Source organism: Ranitomeya imitator, chromosome 10, assembly GCF_032444005.1.
Source record: "Ranitomeya imitator isolate aRanImi1 chromosome 10, aRanImi1.pri, whole genome shotgun sequence".
Classification (NCBI taxonomy): domain Eukaryota; kingdom Metazoa; phylum Chordata; class Amphibia; order Anura; family Dendrobatidae; genus Ranitomeya; species Ranitomeya imitator.
In genome coordinates this window covers 54,262,736-54,276,756 of record NC_091291.1, presented here as the reverse complement: position 1 = coordinate 54,276,756, position 14,021 = coordinate 54,262,736, and the positions used below count along the sequence as shown (strand labels likewise).

The 14,021-nt window shown below is 51.5% G+C and overlaps 2 pseudogenes; both read left to right on the top strand.

Moving 5' to 3' along the window:
* The first annotated feature begins 12,223 nt into the window (after positions 1-12,223).
* On the top strand, positions 12,224-12,428 carry LOC138652328 (U2 spliceosomal RNA; annotated as a pseudogene).
* Positions 12,429-13,644: 1,216 nt separating this feature from the next.
* On the top strand, positions 13,645-13,780 carry LOC138652333 (U2 spliceosomal RNA; annotated as a pseudogene).
* The last annotated feature ends 241 nt before the right edge of the window (positions 13,781-14,021 follow it).

Genomic DNA, 14,021 nt, shown 5'->3' with positions numbered 1-14,021 from the left:
ATACATAGAAACACCTTGGGGTGGGTGGCAGGGTCCCTTTAATTTCAGTTCATGTGCCTGTGTGGCGTTTGCAGGTCACGTTGCCGGCTACACAGCAGGGGAACAGCTGGCGTTGCTGAACCCCACTAACACATTGGCTGGTGTTTTTCTCTGTGCAGCTAGCACTTCCGGGCAAAAACTAGCGGTGTTAGAGCCCAGGGTCAGCAGGAGGAGGAGATGAGCAGAGTGTAGGCCGAGGCCTGCACTGGTGGCAGCTTTTGGTCAGTTGTGCCAGCGTGGCTTGTGCTGGACACGATGCCGGCTACACAGCAGGGGAACAGCTGGCGGTGCTGAACCCCACTAACACATTGGCTGGTGTTTTTCTCTGTGCAGCTTGCATTTCCGGGCAAAAATTAGCGGTGTTAGAGCCCAGGGTCAGCAGGAGGAGGAGAGGAGCAGAGTGTAGGCCGAAGCCTAGTTGAACCAATTTCAAAGGTGACCTTTAACCCCCCTCAGGTGTTGCAAGGTACAAGAGCCACACCTCGTGCAGCATTAATGCTGCACAAGTAAAAGGTTGCTCTCTTAATTTTGCTCCTTGCACACGCTGAATAAAACACGTACACTATTTAGCCCATTATACTGTAAAACAGTAGTGGAGGCGTGACTTTTCTTTTGAAGAAGACGCAGCACAGGTGTCAAAATTTACACCTAGGTGCTGGGCGCAGATTCCTTACCGTTGTTATTTGCAGTACAGGAGACTGCGCTCTTGTGTTATCCCTTGGCAATACCCTGTTAGTGCAGGCCGTCTTATGACCTCATTTCATGTTGGCAGGTGCGGTTAACGATGGCCATAAATCCCAGACCCACAGTGCCTTTTCATAAAGTCACACTGCGGTGCTGGGATTCGTGACCTTGTGCAGTAAATATGTTCGCCGCTCACACATGTCCTTACACCTACTTCATACTGGGCGGCCTCAGCTGATCCCTTATCGCCTGCCACGGCCATGAGGCCGCACAGTCTGAAGAAGGCGGAAGGAGGGGAGTGAAGACAGGCGAACATATGCACTGCTTGTGCCCATCAATCACACCCTCGCAGTGAAAATATATGAGACAACGAGGGGCGTTGTGTCGGGCAGGGCGGACGCACAGGCACAGCCAGCCAACCAATGATGTCTGAAGACGGGCAGCGATAACAATGGGGGTGCTGCGTGTCATTAAAAAGGAAAGTCACACCTCAGGGACATTGCAATGGTCTCTAATGAGACACATTTTGTACGTGTTGAGTTCCACGTGGGCAAGGAGAAAAAGTCAGCCACCTTGTACAAATGCAGCAGTACTGCTGTACAAGGTGGCTGTTATACAATAAAACACCTGGGGGTGGGGGGCAGGCTCACTTCAATTTCAGTTCATGTGCCTGCATGCGTTTGCAGGTCACGTTGCCGGCTACACAGCAGGGGAACAGCTGGCGGTGCTGAACCCCACTAACACATTGGCTGTTGTTTTTCTCTGTGCAGCTAGCAATTCCGGGCAAAAACTAGCGTTGTTAGAGCCCAGGGTCAGCAGGAGGAGGAGATGAGCAGAGTGTAGGCCGAAGCCTGCACTGGTGGCAGCTTTTGGTCAGTTGTGCCAGCGTGGCTTGTGCTGGACACGATGCCGGCTACACAGCAGGGGAGCAGCTGGCGGTGCTGAACCCCACTAACACATTGGCGGGTGTTTTTCTCTGTGCACCTAGCACTTCCAGGCTACAACTGGCGGTGTTATAGCCCAGGGTCAGCAGGAGGAGGAGAGGAGCAGAGTGTAGGCCGAAGCCTAGTTGAACCAATTTAAAAGGTAACCTTTAACCCCCCCTCAGGTGTTGCAAGGTACAAGAGCCACACCTTGGGCAGCATTAATGCTGCACAAGTAAAAGGTTGCTCTATTCAGTTTGCTCCTTGCACACGCTGAATAAAACACGTACACTATTTAGCCCATTATACTGTCAAACAGTAGTGGAGGCGTGACTTGTCTTTTTAAGGAGATGCAGCACAGGTGTCAAAATGTACACCTAGGTGCTGGGCGCAGATTCCTGAGCGTTGTTATTTGCTGTACAGGTGTCTGCGCTCTTGTTATCCCTTGGCCATGCGCTGTGAGCGCTTCCTGTCTTCTGACCTCATTTCATGTCGGCCGTTGTGGTTAGCGATGGACATGAATCCCAGACCCACAGTGTGTTTTCAAAAAAATCACACTGCGTGGCTGGGATTCGTGGCCTTGTGCTGTAAATATGTTTGCCGCTCACACATATCCTTACACCTGCTTCAGACTGGGCGGCCTCATCTGATCCCTTATCGCATGCCGCGGCCATGAGGCCACCCAGTCTGAAGAAGGCGGAAGGAGATGAGTGAACACAGGCAAACATATGCACTGCACATGCCCATCAATCACACCCTCGCTGTCCAAAAAAATAAGACACCGAGGGGCGTTGTTTCGAGCAGGGCAGACGCACAGGCGCAGCCAGCTAACCAATGATGTCAAAAGACGGGCAGCGATAACAAGGGTGGTGCTGCGTATCATTAGAAAGGAAAGTCACACCTCAGGGACAGTGGAATGGTCTCAATGAGACACATTTTGTACGTGTTTAATTAAACGTGGGCAAGGAGAAAAAGTCAGCCACCTTGTACAAATGCAGCAGTACTGCTGTACAAGGTGGCTATTATACATAGAAACACCTGGGGGTGGGGGGCAGGCTCCCTTCAATTTCAGTTCATGTGCCTGCATGGCGTTTGCAGGTCACGTTGCAAGGTACACAGCAGGGGAACAGCTGGCGGTGCTGAACCCCACTAACACATTGGCTGGTGTTTTTCTCTGTGCAGCTTGCATTTCCGGGCAAAAACTAGCGGTGTTAGAGCCCAGGGTCAGCAGGAGGAGGAGATGAGCAGAGTGTAGGCCGAAGCCTGCACTGGTGGCAGCTTTTGGTCGGTTGTGCCAGCGTGGCTTGTGCTGGACACGAAGCAGGCTACACAGCAGGGGAACAGCTGGCGGTGCTGAACCCCACTAACACATTGGCTGTTGTTTTTCTCTGTGCAGCTCGCATTTCCGGGCAAAAACTAGCGGGGTTAGAGCCCAGGGTCAGCAGGAGGAGGAGAGGAGCAGAGTGTAGGCCGAAGCCTAGTTGAACCAATTTCAAAGGTAACCTTGAACCCCCCCTCAGGTGTTGCAAGGTACAAGAGCCACACCTTGTGCAGCATTAATGCTGCACAAGTAAAAGGTTGCTCTATTTAGTTTGCTCCTTGCACACGCTGAATAAAACACGTACACTATTTAGCCCATTATACTGTCAAACAGTAGTGGAGGCGTGACTTGTCTTTTTAAGGAGACGCAGCACAGGTGTCAAAATTTACATCTAGGTGCTGGGCGCAGATTCCTGAGCGTTGTTATTAGCTGTACAGGAGTCTGCGCTATTGTGATCCCTTGGCCATGCGCTGTGAGCGCTGCCTGTCTTCTCACCTCATTTCATGTTGGCCGTTGCGGTTAGCAATGGCTATGAATCCCAGGCCCGCAGTGTGTTTTCAAAAAATCACACTGCGTGGCTGGGATTCGTGGCCTTGTGCAGTAAATATGTTTGCCGCTCACACATGTCCTTACACCTGCTTCAGACTGGGCGGCCTCAGCTGATCCCTTATCGCCTACCACGGCCAGGAGGCCGCACAGTCTGAAGAAGGCGGAAGGAGATGAGTTAAGACAGGCGAACATATGCACTGCACACGCCCATCAATCACACCCTCGCAGCCAAAATATATGAAACGAGGGGGGTTGTGTCGGGCAGGGCGGACGCACAGGCACAGGCAGCCAACCAATGATGTCAGAAGACGGGCAGCGCTACCAAGGGGGGTAGTGCGTGTCATTAAAAAGGAAAGTCACACCTCAGGGACATTGTAATGGTCTGTAATGAGACACATATTTTACGTGTTTAATTCTACGTGGGCAAGGATAAAAAATCAGCCACCTTGTACAAATGCAGCAGTACTGCTGTACTAGGTGGCTGTTATACATAGAAACACCTGGGGGGGTGGGGCCAGGTTCCCTTTAATTTCAGTTCATGTGCCTGCGTGGCGTTTACAGGTCACGTTGCCGGCTACACAGCAGGGGAACAGCTGGCGTTGCTGAACCCCACTAACACATTGGCTGGTGTTTTTCTCTGTGCAGCTAGCACTTCCGGGCAAAAACTAGCGGTGTTTGAGCCCAGGGTCAGCAGGAGGAGGAGAGGAGCAGAGTGTAGGCCGAAGCCTGCACTGGTGGCAGCTTTTGTTCTGTTGTGCCAGCGTGGCTTGTGCTGGACACGTTGCCGACTACACAGCAGGGGAACAGCTGGCGGTGCTGAACCCCACTGACACATCACCTAGTGTTTTTTCTGTGTAGACAACACTTCCAGGTGGCAACTGACAGTGTTGAAACCCAGGGAATCAAAGAGGAGCAGAGTGTAGGCCGAAGCCTGCAGTGGAGCAAGTTGAAAGGGAACCTTTAACCCCCCCCCCCAGGCATTTGTTGCTGAAAGAGCCATCTTGTACAGCAGTAATACTGCACATGGAAAATGGTGGCTCCGAAAATTATGCTCCTTGCAAACGCTGAAGTACACACTCATATAATGTGTCCCCTCACACCGTCAAACCATCCCGGAAGTAGGACTTTCCTTTGTAATGTGACACAGCACAGCCGTCATTCCAACCCCCTTGGTGCCGTGCGCCACCTCCTCAACGTTGTTTGGTTCTGTCACGGAGCCCGCGCTGTAATGTTATCCCTTGGCCATGCACAGTTAGCGGTGCCCGTCTTCTGACATCATGTAGGTGTCAGGCTGGCAGTGCCTGTGCGTCCAAGCTGCCCGAGATCCAACCTTGCAGTGTCATCTAATGTAATCCCACTGCGGACAAGGGATCCATGGGCATGCGCAGTGCATATCATCGCCTCTCACTCACCTCCTTCCTGCTTCTTCAGACTGTGCGGCGTCACTGCCGTGGCATGCTATTAGGGATCAGCTGACGCCGCCTAGTCTGAAAAAGCGTGAAGAAGGGGAGTGAGAGGCTAGTATATGCACTGTGCATGGCCATGGATACCAGGCCCACTGTGGGATCACATTAGACGACACTGCGAGGTGGGATTTCGGGCAGCGTGGACGCACAGGCGCGGCCAGGACGACAACAAATGATGTCAGAGGACAGGCAGCGCAAACTGTGCATGGCCAAAGGATAACATAACAGCGCAGGGTCCATGACGGAATCAAACAACGCTAAGGAACCAGCGCACGGTGGCAAGGGGGTAGCAATGATGGCTGTGCTGCGTCACATTACAAAGGAAAGTCCCACCTCCGGGACGGTTGGACGGTGTGAGGGGACACATTACATGAGTGTGTAGTTCAGCGTTTGCAAGGAGCATAATTTCAAGAGCGACCTTTCCCTTGTGCAGTATTAGTGCTGCACATGTTGGCTCTTTCAGTAACAAACGCCTAGGGGGGGGGGACAGGTCCCCTTACATTTTAGTTGTGCCAGCGTGGCGGTCGCATGACACGTTGCCGGATACACAGCTGGGGATCACCTGACGTTACTGAACCCCAATAACAGAGGAGCGACTGTTGACTGTGCAGACAGCACTTCCAGGCACCAACTGGCGGTGTTAGAGCCCAGGGACAGCAGGAGGAGCAGATTGGAGGTATTGCCGCACACACAGCTGGGGATCAGCTGACGTTACTGAACCCCAATAACAGAGGAGCGACTGTTAACTGTGCAGACAGCACTTCCAGGCACCAACTGGCGGTGTTAGAGCCCAGGGACAGCAGGAGGAGCAGATTGGAGGTATTGCCGCACACACAGCTGGGGATCAGCTGATGTTACTGAACCCCAATAACAGAGGAGCGACTGTTGACTGTGCACACAGCACTTCCAGGCACCAACTGGCGGTGTTAGAGCCCAGGGTCAGCAGGAGGAGCAGAGGAACAGAGTGTAGGCCGAAGCCTGATTGGAGCAAGTTGAAAGGGAACCTTTAAACCCCCCCCAAGACGTTTGTAGCTGAAAGAGCCATCTTGTGCAGCACTAAGGATGCAAAAGGAAAAGGTTGCTCTTTTAATTATGCTCCTTGCAAACACAGAAGTAAACACTAAAAATGTGTCCCCTTATACCGTTCAACCGTCCCGGAGGTGCGAATTTCCTTCGTAATGGGACACAGCACAGCTGTCATTCCTATCCCCTTGGTGCCGTGCGCTGCCTCCTCAGCGTTGTTTTAAGCTGTCACGGAGCCTGCGCTGTTCTGTTAGCCCTTGGCCATGCCCAATTAGCGCTGCCTGTCTTCTGACATAATTTGGTGTCAGGCTGTCAGTGCCTGTGCGTCCACGCTGCTCCAGATCCCACCTCGCAGTCTCGTCTAACGTAATCCCACTGCGGGCCTTGGATCCATGGGCATGCACAGTGCATATACTCGACTCTCACTCCCCTCCTTCCCTCTTCTTCAGACTGTGCGGTGTCACGGCCGTGGCATGCTATTAGGGATCAGCTGACGGCGCACAGTCTAAAGAAGGCGGAGGGAAATGAGCGAGAGCCCGAGGGGAAGATATGCACTGCGCATGCCCATGGATCCCAGGCCCGCAGTGTGACTCAATCAGAAGACACTGCGAGGCGGGATCTCGGGCAGCGCGGCCACACAGGCGCAGCCAGCCTGACACCAAATTATGTCAGAAGACAGGCAGCGCAAATAGGGCATGCCCAAGGGATAACAGAACAGCGCAGGCTCCGTGACAGCTTAAAACAACGCTGAGGAGGCAGCACATGGCACCAAGGGGGTAGGAATGACGGCTGTGCTGCGTCACATTACGAAGGAAAGTCCCAGCTCCGGGACGGTATAACGGTATCAGTGAACACATTTTATAAGTGTTAAGTTCTGCGTGTGCAAGGAGCTAAACTAAAAGAGCTACCTTTTCCTTGTGCAGCATTACTGCTGCACAAGATGGCTCTTTCAGTAACAAACGACGGGGGGGGGGGGGACAGGTTCCCTTACATTTAGGTTGTTGTGCCAGCGTGGCGGTCGCAGGAAACATTGCCGGCTACACAGCTGGGGATCAGCTGACGTTACTGAAACCCAATAACACTGGGTCGTATGTTTTTACTGTGCAGCCTGCACTTCTGAGCCGCAACTGGCGGTGTTGGAGCCCAGGAATAGCAGTTCAGGTGGTAGAAAGATGAACACAGCAGGAGACCTGGATGACACCCAATTACTTAATCAGGCAGAGGAGTGGCAAATTCCTGCGAGATCCAGTCCTGGTTCATTTTCAGGAAAGTAAGCCGGTCAACGTTATCGGAGGATAGTCGCATGCGACGGTCTGTTAGTACACCACCTGCGGCACTAAAGACACGTTCCGATAAGACACTAGCCGCAGGGCAAGCCAGCACCTCCAATGCATACTGGCTTAGCTCTGGCCATGTATCCAGCTTAGAGACCCAAAACTTGAACGGGGAAGAGCCGTCTGGGAGTACATTAAGAGGGCAAGCCATGTAGTCTGTCACCATCTGACGGAACCGTTGCCTCCTGCTGACTGGAGCCGCCGGTGATGGTGTAGACATTTGGGGCGGGCACACAAAAGTGCCAGAGTTGTGCCATACTGGGCTTGCCTTGGGCAGAGGCACTGCTTCTGCTCCCTCTTTGGGCAGAGCCTCCCCCCACTGCCTCGACGCACTGAGCTGCTTTGTAAAGCACTAGCAGCACTCCTCTCAGTTGGACAGGAGAAGATGATGGAATTCACCAGTGTGTCGTGGTACTCCCGCAATTTATGCTCCCGGGTCAACGCTGGGATGAGGTTTTGGATGTTGTCCCGGTAGCGAGGATCGAGGAGGGTGAACACCCAATAATCAGGCATGTTGAGAATGTGGTCGATGCGGCGGTCGTTTCTCAGGCACTGCAGCATGAAATCCACCATGTGCTGCAGAGTGCCAACTGGCCCAGAAACGCTGTCCCCTGCTTGAGACATGATCTCTGCCCGCTCGTCATCACCCCACCCTCGCTGTACACACTGACCACTGGACAATTGTGTCGCTCCCTCCTCTGGACGGAGCTCTTCCTCCTCCATTGACTCCTCCTCATCCTCCTCACAAATTGGCCCCTGCGTACCCCCTTGTGAGGAACCACGTGGCGCTGACTCTCCAGAAGCTGATGGAAAAGGTGACTCCTCATCCTCCACCTCTTCCACAACATCATCCCTTAACCCTTGCAAAGTTTGCTGAAGCAGGCAGATAAGGGGGACAGTCATGCTGACTAGTGCATCATCTGCACTTGCCATCCGCGTGGAATAATCAAAAGGACGCAAAACCTGGCAGACGTCCTTCATAGTGGCCCACTCTGTGGTTGTGAAGTCTGATCGGCGCTGACTGCGACTTCTTTGCGCCTGATGCAGCTGGTACTCCATAACTGCTTGCTGCTGCTCACACAACCGCTCCAACATATGTAACTTGGAATTCCACCGGGTAGGTAGGTCACATATGATGCGGTGTTCCGGAAGGCGGAATCGGCGCTGCAGAGCAGCAATGCGGGATCTGGCCAAGCTGGAACGCCGCAAGTGAGCACACTCTAGGCGGACCTTGTGCAGCAGGGCATCAAGATCCGGATAGTCCCTCAGAAAACTCTGCAGAACCAAATTGAGCACATGTGCCAGACATGGGATGTGAGTGAGGTTGCCAAGGGCCAAAGCTGCCACCAGATTTCGGCCATTGTCACACACTACCATGCCTGGCTGGAGATTCGCTGGCAGTAACCACACATCGCTCTCCTGCTTGATGGCATTCCAGAGCTCCTGCACTGTGTGGCTTCGATTCCCCAATGAAACTAGTTTCAAGACGGCCTGCTGATGTTTGGCCACGGCTGTGCTCATGTCGGTCATAGGTAAACGTTCACGGGTCCATGTGGAGGTGGACTGTGACGGCTCCTGCAGAGTTGATTCTGAGGAACTTGTGTAAGAGGAGGAGTCAATGCGTACAGACTGGATTCCTGCAATCCTTGGAGTGGGCAGGACACGTCCTGCGCCACTCGCACGATCTGTACCTGGCTCAACAACATTAACCCAATGGGCAGTGAGGGAAACGTATCGCCCCTGTCTATGCTGACTGGTCCACGCATCGGTGGTGAGGTGGACCTTGCTACTGACGGCGTTCAGTAGTGCATGTTTTATGTTTCCCTCAACATGCCTGTGCAGGGCAGGGACAGCTTGCCCGCTGAAGTAAAAGCGTCTGGGCACCTTGTACTGTGCGACTGCCAATGCCATCAAGTCACGGAAGCTGTCAGTCTCCACCAGCCTGAACGAGAGCATTTCCAGGGACAACAGTTTGGCAATGCCTGCATTCAGAGCCTGTGCTCGGGGGTGGTTGGCCGAGAATGCCCGCCTTTTCTCCCATGCCTGTACTACCGATGGCTGTAGAGTAGACTGGGAGTGTGAGGATGACTGGGAAGGTGGTGCTGTGGGTGGAATTACACAAGGTCTCTGGACAACAGTGCCAGAGGTTCTTCCATGGCGATCCTGGGAGGAAGCCAAACCAGCTGTGCGTGAGCTGGAGGAAGAGGCAACACGAGCTGAAGAGGTGGTAGCTGCCGCTGTTGGTTGGCCTACATCTTCAGTCTGTTTCTGTAACTCCACCGCGTGCCTGGTCCGCACATGTTTCCACATATTTGTGGTATTGAGGTTGCTGACATTTTTCCCTCTTTTTACTTTCTGATGACACAGCTTGCATTTGACAAAACAAATGTCATCTGCAACTGTGTCAAAAAAGGACCAGGCACTGCAAGTCTTGGGAGTGCCCTTTTTGGCTTTGGAAAGAGACAGGCTCCTAACGGGTGCCAAAGTGGAGGCTACAGGCTCCGCAGTCTTCCCCTTCCCTCTCCCTCTTTGGCCCGTAAGGGGAAGCTCTTCCTCAGAGCTGCTCCCACCACCTTCCTGTTCCTCACGCCACGATGGGTCAACGACCTCATCATCTCCACTACCCTCTGCCACCAACTGCTCCTCCTGGGTAGTCTCGGCAGCACAGTACGCACCAGAAAGCGGCACCTGAGTTTCATCATCAGATGCGTACTGCGCTGTGGTCACCGGAGGCACTGGCACACCCGCCTCTTCAGAGTCAGAGAGACAAAGCTGTTGGGCATCACTGCACACTGCCTCTTCTTCCATTTCTCCAATGCTGCTTGGCTGGCCCCCTGTTTCCAAGCCAAGAGATTCAGAGAACAGAAGTAGAGACGGCTCCTGTCCTGGGCTCTCTGACTGTCTGGACAATTTGGCAGGTGGTGAAGAGACAGATGGCTGCTCTCCAGTGCTCTGTGCCTCAGAGGATGTGGCACTAACTGAAGTCGATGCTGAGGCGTTAGCTGCCATCCACCCGACAACGGCTTCAATTTGGTCTTCACGCAGCAGCGGTGCACGGCGCTCTCCGACAAAGCTGCGCATGAAGGACTGTTCCCTGCTGAAACTGAGTGACGACGAGTCACCGGCGCCCGCAGCAGGCACAGAATCACCACGTCCTCTCCCTGCTCCTCTCCCTGCTCCGCGCCCACGCCCACGTGCCTTACTCCCTGCCCTCTTCATCTTGGTTGACAGATAAAGATAAGCAGAAAAGTACTAAGGCCTTAGTGTGCTTATTCCTGAAATGCTCCTCCTAACAGGTGTAAGAAACACTAATGTTGTAAAGTGTGGACTAAACTTTATTATTTTTCAAATGTGGCCTACACAAGTGTTAAGTTGTGTTTGGTTAACTTTACTTTTTTTTTGTGCAGATCGGGCTACAGAGCTAGTTTAAATCACACGGAGACCGTGCAGACAGCCGTAAACGGCGCTGCAAGGCCCAAAAAACCTCCTCTAGGTTATCCTATGTAGTGTTTTTCCGCTATTTAGCTGGAGACGGGTGGAAAGACACTAATAGGAAACTTTTTTTAAAAATTTTAAACAGGCTGCACTATTTGAAAAAAAGGAAATTTTTTTTCAAGGTATGAGGCAGTAACGCACCCTGAGCTGAATCCAACCGGCTATGGCTGCACACAGACTACAGGGCGAGCTGCGCTCACACAGAGACCGTGCAGACAGCCGTAAACGGCGCTGCAAGGCCCAAAAAAAACCCTCTAGGTTATCCTATGTAGTGTTTTTCCACAATTTAGCTGGAGACGGGTGGAAAAACACTAATAGGAAATTTTTTTTTAAAATTTTAAACAGGCTGCACTATTTGAAAAAAAGGAAATTTTTTTTCAAGGTATGAGGCAGTAACGCAACCTGAGCTGAATCCAACCGGCTATGGCTGCACACAGACTACAGGGCGAGCTCCGCTCACACAGAGACCATGCAGACAGCCGTAAACGGCGCTGCAAGGCCCAAAAAAACCCCTCTAGGTTATCCTATGTAGTGTTTTTCCACAATTTAGCTGGAGACGGGTGGAAAAACACTAATAGGAAATTTGAGAAAAAATGTGCAGCAGGCTGCACTATGAGCAAAAAAGGACAACTGTGTGAGGCAGTGTGAACCCCCCCTGAGCTGAATACAACCGGGTATATGGCTGCACACAGACTACAGAGTGAGCTGCACACACACACACACACACACACACACAGAGACCTTGCAGAACGCTGTTAAAACAGCGCTGCAAGGCAAGAGCAAGGTGAACAGTGAAGAACACACAGCGTTTTGCTAAATTAGCCTTTGGAAAGGAAAATAAAGCAATTAGCTATCTCAACTGGCCCTCAGTTAGAACACAGCGTCCTGTCCCTAACTGAAATCACAGCAGAGTGAGCGCAAAATGGCGGCAGCGTTTTTTATAGTGCAGAGTGACATCATTTCAGCAGCCAATCCCAGCCTTGCCAGTACTTACATGCCCACCATGCTAAACAGGATGTGCCCACACTTCCAATAATTCCTCATTGGCTGCTGCGTTCAGTTTGAATTCTGGGAACTTCCGATTCCGGTATCCGATACGCGGGAAGTATCGGAATTCGGTATCGGGTTATGCAGATTAAAAACGAGTGGCTCACAGGTTGAGCAAAGAGCAGAACTGTCACTGTGAAGGTGTCCGGTTTGCCAAAATGTCCTCCTCAGGGCAATCTTTTGCTCAATCTCCCCACAGGGTATCAGTGTTAGGCCTTGTGCGGCACAAGTGCCAAACGATTTCTGGTTATTGCTTCTTGGTCTTTTGGCCAGATCAAGAATCAGTGTTAGGCTGCCTTGGTGTGGTGAAAGTGCCAAACCATATCTGGTTACCGCTGCTCGAACTTTTGGCTGAAATCGTCGTCGTCGCCGCCGCTCAATATCAAGTGTAGCATCTGTTCTTATCAGTTTACTATCTGATACGTCTCCTATTTGGGGACCATATATTAAATGGATTTTTAGAACAGGGAGATGGAAAAAGAGCTTGCTCTGTCCACTCCACGCATTGAGCCATTATTGCGGTCTCTCCGGGAACAGTGCACTCCTTCTCTGATCCGGCTTCCAAATACAGATTGAATTGAAATCAGCACAAGGTGTGTTATAACCCATTCTGTGAATTCTTTTCAGGGTCAAAGTTGCACATTTCAGATGCCAAAAGCATTTTGCTTGATTTACCTATTACCAATTGCAACATTTTGTGTGCGCATTTTTTGCACCTATGCATGTCAAGCATTGTATTGGTTCAATATGAAATCTATCAATCAATCAATCAATCAATCAATCTCTCTTTACTGGTTGCAACCGGCGTGTGAAGATGTGGACATGTATTTGGCCTTTGTTACAGTGTTTCAAATAGACCATCTACAAAGTTAGGCCCCTTGCTATCAGTACTTAGTGTTTAAATTTAAGCAACCCATGAGTAGTTCTGCCATACATACCACATTTGTGACAGCATGATTTCTTTTGTGAAACATTGTCTCCCTCTTGTGGACCACTGACTTTTAAATTTGGTGTCTATGTATGTAAAGAAAGGGAAAAATTGTGTCTGTGCTTATCTTGAATATGCTGCCTATCTCCACCTGTGTGAGTATTCTAATGCTTTCTAGCAACCAGGCGCGCTACCTGCATTAGATAGAATCTGCGCGCGGAACGTTCACGTGTCACAATGAGCCCTTGGCCATGCTCTGGAACCCTCACGTGTCACAATGGGCCCTTGGCCATGCTCTGGAACCCTCACGTGTCACAATGGGCTGGAACCCTCACGTGTCACAATGGGCCCTTGGCCTATAAAAAGCAGTGCGGTGGCAAGTCCTCTTCAGTCTGCTGCTGGAACAGCGGCGGGCAGCATGGTGATAGGTAGGCAGCAGGGTCTATACCGGGCATCAGGAGAGCTAAGGGAAGACAGCTGCTTGCTTGTTTGTTTTTTCAATTTTCCTCTCGCTCACCTCCTCCTGGCACTCAGTAGTGCACATTGGAACAAAGGGGGGGTGGGAGGGTTACAATAGGTGGGGTTATGCAGATTAAAAATGAGTGGCTCACAAGTTGAGCAAAGAGCAGAACTGTCACTGTGAAGGCGTCCGATTTGACAAAATGTCCTCCTCAGGGCAATCTTTTGCTCAATCTCCCCAAAGGGTATCAGTGTTAGGACTTGTGCGGCACAAGTGAAAAACGATTTCTGGTTATTGCTTCTTGGTCTTTTGGCCAGATGAAGAATCAGTGTTAGGCTGCCTTGCTGTGGTGAAAGTGCTAAACCATATCTGGTTACCGCTGCTCGGCCTTTTGGATGAAATCGTCGTCACCGCCGCTCAAGATCAAGTGTAGCATCTGTTCTTATCAGTTTACTATCTGATACGTCTCTTATTTGGGGACCTGTTATGAACTGGTGGTTTAGAACCACAATGGACCAGGTGGTTAAGAGCACACAAAATGACCTGATAGTTACTAATAACATAGGACGAGCTCTGAGACGTGAGAACTCTGCTGACCGCAATCCCTTATCCTATCACACCACACTAGAAGTAGCCGTGGAGCGCTCCTGACCAGACCTAGGCGCCTCGGCACAGCCTAAGAAACTAGCTAGCCTTGAAGATAGAAAAATAAGCCTACCTTGCCTCAGAGAAATTCCCCAAAGGAAAAGGCA